The sequence below is a fragment of the Stegastes partitus genome, unplaced genomic scaffold (genome assembly GCF_000690725.1).
Source record: "Stegastes partitus isolate 25-593 unplaced genomic scaffold, Stegastes_partitus-1.0.2 Scaffold181, whole genome shotgun sequence".
Taxonomy (NCBI): domain Eukaryota; kingdom Metazoa; phylum Chordata; class Actinopteri; family Pomacentridae; genus Stegastes; species Stegastes partitus.
Genome location: NW_007577912.1, coordinates 89505 through 94397, shown reverse-complemented (window position 1 = coordinate 94397; position 4893 = coordinate 89505). Strand labels below are relative to the sequence as shown.

At 40.0% G+C, this 4893-nt stretch overlaps 1 long non-coding RNA gene across 1 annotated transcript in view; it reads left to right on the top strand.

Annotated features, from left to right (window-relative positions):
* The first annotated feature begins 4242 nt into the window (after positions 1-4242).
* The window catches only part of LOC103356047 (uncharacterized), an 11705-nt gene continuing 11054 nt past the window's right edge, over positions 4243-4893 (top strand). Inside the window, exon 1 of the long non-coding RNA XR_520121.1 lies at positions 4243-4368. This is a non-coding gene — a long non-coding RNA (uncharacterized LOC103356047). The remainder of the gene's footprint in view (positions 4369-4893) is intronic.

Genomic DNA, 4893 nt, shown 5'->3' with positions numbered 1-4893 from the left:
TAGACCTGAGAGGCAGATGTTGACTGAGCCCTTCTCTTTATGCCGCAGTGTGTTGAATGTATGTGTTTGAAAAAAAGAATATTTAAAGATGCATGCAACCATATTGTACTGCAGGAGTTGCAGTAGTGCATCCATGTATCCGTGTGTGGGGCCGTACAGATGTGAGCGTCTATTTGCTCGACCTCATTAGCTTCCTGTTGTGTGTCTGAATGAACGAATACATGCAACCCAAGCAGAGGAAAGGCACACAGAGGGTCAACATTTTAAATTGTTAGTCTGAAGATGTTGTGTGGGATGTTAGAAGACGACACAAGAGGCAGGTTTCAAAACTTTATTATCGAAGCTCATCCAAAATAACCAAAGTTCAAGAGGACAATCTAAAAACACAGGGAGCAGGCAAAGGTTAGCCACACATTTAGGACTGAAAAAAAAAAACTGTAGGCAATGAAAGATTTCCACTAGATATTGAAAGCATAAGGTAAATTTACAAATGTCATTGTTTTCATGAACTGACTGGTATATTGGACACATAAACAGAGCTGATTGAGATTAAGTCACTGGTCAAACAGGTCACAGAGGTGCTCAAGTTACCAAAGATGGTACAGTCAGTCCATCAGGTGTTCATATATGTAAGTAAGTTAATAGTAGAACAAGTAAGAGAGCAGAAAATAAACGAATTGATTAATCCTCAAGGTAAGATCTGAGAGCAAAGCAGAAATTAAAAATTAAAAATGCTCTCATTGTTTCTACTACTCTGCTCCAGCGATAGTGGAGGCATTCTTTTTATCTTCTAACTGTTTTATTCCTTTATTGTCTTTTAATTGTCTTCTTTTACTGGGTTTTATTTTTCTTATATATTTTTATCTTGTTTTATTGTCTTTCATGCTTTATGTGCTTCACCTTCACCATTTTTTATTTATTTATTTATTTATGTATTTTTTGCTTTTCACTTCCTTTAATGTTGTTTTCCTTCCACTTGTCTTTGAATCTGTACAGCACTTTGTAACCCTGTTTTGAAAAGTGCTATATAAATAAAGTTTATTATTATTATTATATATTATTCTTTGGGGTTATCCGTACATTTGTCCGTTTCATTCCTGAGAATGAGATTGTCGTAAATGTCTGGAGACGATTTCTTCAAATTTGGCAGAAATGTTTGCTTGGACTAAAGGATGAACTGATTAGATTTGGGTATTGAAAGGTCAAACCTTAAGGTCACTCAGACCTCACTTCCATCCAATTTTCGGGAACGTGACAGACCGCAAACGCCTGAAGCATAAATGTCCTCTTGGTCTCAAAGAGTTGGTGTTGGTCAAAGGTCACTGTGAATTCACAGAATATGTTTCTCACCACGACTGGAAGAATTCATAGATTGATTTGAACTAAATTTCAACCAAACGTCTAATAATGGGGCTGCAGGGTGGTGCAGTTGGTAGCACTGTTGCCTCGCAGCAAGAAGGTTGCCGGTTTGCGTCCCGGTGGGGGCACCGGAATCTTTCTGTGTCGAGTTTCCATGTTCTCCCCGTGCAGCGTGGGTTCTCTCCGGGTTCTCCGGCTTCCTCCCACACAGTCCAAAAACATGTTGAGGTTAATTAGTGATTCTAAATTGTCCGTAGGTGTGAATGTGAGTGTGCTTGGTTGTCTGTCTCTAAGTGTAGCCCTGTGATAGACTGGTGACCTGTCCAGGTGAACCTGCCTTCACCCTGAGTCGGCTGGGATAGACTCCAGCCCCCCATGACCCTAGTGAAGATTAAGCGGTGTATAGATGATGGATGGATGGATGTCTAATAATATAAAATGTTGACAGTTTATATCCAAACGGTCAAAGATGAAGTCTGGACTGACGAGGATGTAACTGCAACTTACCTGGCTGATGGCGGCAACCATGAGGTGTTCAATTTAGGTTTTAGCCGTTTTGTGGAATTGTGGGTGCTTCAGATTGTCATCAGACGGGATGCTAAGCATGTACCAATGGGTTGTGATGTTATAGAATAGAGGCTCTAACAGGATGACACTTAGCTTCAGGAGAAGTCTCTTTTTCCTGTTTAGTTAAAAGTCTGTGTTAATTTGTGAATCGACTGATAATCTGCTCACTCAGGTCTGTTGATGTTCTCTTCCTCAAAACAAATCATCAGTATTTGTGCTTGACTGCTCTCGAATCTTGTCCTGTTCAATCTGATTCTAACTTGCTCAGTGGGTTTCCTTTTCATTACCTTTTATGTATTGGACTATTAGACCACCACAAATTGGTGCTCAGTTTGTTTTTGAGTTTAGCTCAACCGGTGCTTCGCAATGTGGCTCCAAACGGATACGACTGATAGGAGTATAACGAACTCTATTAGAAACAATAGATTTGATAGCCCCTATTTGCTGTTACTGTAACAAGTAAGCAGCTCTTAAGAGTGTATAAACAGTGTGCTGTATTTACAATGCTGGCACACACATGTCTAGATATAGCTGGGAAACCATTGTTCAGCCTCTCGAACTGAAAACTGGACGTAAACTAACAATAAAATGGCACCGTTAGGCTCTAAAAAGCAGCATCAACAAGATAAACAAAGCTGTTTGTGGCATGCATTATAAAATGGGTCAGATGCAGCGTTGACTGTGCTGAAAGCAGCAGAAGGTGTGAAGCAGAAAATAGTTTGGGAATTTGTGAATATTTTTATATTTTCATCTTGCAGTCGCTTTGGTCTCTATTATCAGCTAACACGACACTTATTTATGTTTACTGTTGTGGCATTGCAGAATGTGCATGAGAAATAATTCTTCTCATACATGCACAATAACCCAATGACTAAGAGTCACTTTGAGTGATAGAGTATAAATAGAGCAGCAGAGAGGAGAGACATACATAAAACCTCAGATTGATTTTACCATGTCAGTTAATCATTGAGCTGCCAAATAATCACCATTATGTTGAGTTGACTGAAGTGAAGGGTAAGTAGACTGACAGAATGGCCTGCAAAGGCTGTGACAATAACCAGCACAGAGATGTGGAAATGGAAAGAAAAGGAGGGAAAAGTTGGGAAGAGAAAAACTTAGTTGTCTCTGAAGCTCAGATGCAGCTATCGTCTCTGAAGCATTCATTACTGATCTAAATGCATTGCAGCAGAAATTGCCCATGGAGTTAGAATACTAATCAGCTGAAACATTCAAATCACCTGCCTAATACAGTGTAAGTCTCCTTCATGTCACCTAGAAAGCTTTGACCCATCATGACCTCTGAAGGTGTCCTGTGGTATCAGGTACCAGCATGTCAGCAGCAGATCCTCTAAGTCCAGTGAATTTAATTTAACTCATGGAGGGGTTTGCCTTGTTTCCAGTGCAAGTCTTTGCACAAATCATGTTCCTCAATCCAGTCCTGAATTTTTGTGGCATTATCTTGCTGAAAGAGGTCATTGCTAATCAGGGAATACTACCACTATAAAGGGCTGTAGGTGGTTTCTAACTATGTCTAGGTGTCTGAGTAACATCCACATGAATGCAGGACCCAAGGTTTATCTGCAGAACATTGCACAGAGCATCACCGGCTTGCCTTTATCCCATAGTGCCATCTCTTCCCCAGATAAATAGCACACTTGCATCCGCCTTTTGCACGACATATAAGAACACACGATTCATCAGACCAGGTCTCCTTCTTCTATTGCGTCATTGTTCATTCATCTAGTCATCACTGTGTAACCTTTAGACTCCTTGGTTGTTTCCTGCTTCCAACACAACAGCTGCAAGAACCTGACTTGTTCACTCGCTGCTGACTGCATCCCACACCTTGACAGATGCCACTGGAACAACACAATCAAAGTTATTCGCCTCACCTGTCAGTGGTTTTAATGTTGTGGCCAATTTGGTGTTTATGGCCCTATAAAACTCAGGTAATTAAATGTAAATACTAGCCCCAGGGTAATAACAAAATAAGTAATTTGTTACTATTTAACATGCAGAATATTAAAATGAATAGATGTTTTGTTGATTAGCACTTTTAATTGATTACCAGTTTAAAGGAGCCTGAATGGCTGTTTACATACAGGAAACAAACACACAAAGACATTATGGCCTTGTGTAAATTATAATGCAAAGGAGCTACACGGATACATTTCTTGTGTGTATATATGATGAGCAAATCAAAATTAAATAAGGTTTATTGTCATTTTGCTGCACATACACAGTAGTACAGACATGATCAGAGAGCGTTTCTTCAGGATTATTCAACCAGCAGGTTTTGTGGAATGCACGTCTGCGTTGATCCTGCCAGTAGCATATGCTCGTCTCACAGATTAAGCCATGCAAGTCTAAGTACAAACGGACGGTACAGTGAAACTGTGGATGGCTCATTAAATCAGTTATGGGTCCTTTGATCGCTCACACGTGACTTTTTCGCTGTCGCTGCCTCCTGAAGGAGCCACAGCGTCCATGTGCGCCGCCATTCGTTGAACATGGTGAACCTCTTCAGGTCCTGGTGGGTCTTCAGGGATACAAAGATACAAACACGATGGTGTGATGATGGTGAAGCTGCAGATGAAATGAAATGAAAATGAAATGAAAATGAAATGAAAAATACTTTATTTATCCCAGAAGGGAAATTCAATCTTGTAAAAGCTCACTTTTTAAAAATATTTATTTATTTATTTTTTAAATCAATATAGCATATATTCTATACAACAACAACAACAATCATTCAGTCAGTCAAATTTGTTTTTTAAGGTGATGGCTGTTGGTAGGAAGGAATTCCTGTATCTCTCTGTTCGACAGCGAAGCTGATGCAGCCTCCCACTGAACACACTCTGTTGGTTCTTCACTGTGTTGTGGAGAGGGTGAGAAGAATCCTCCATCATCTTCATCATCTTGTGCAGCATTCTTTTTTGAACAATCCGCTCCAGTGTTTCCAGAGTT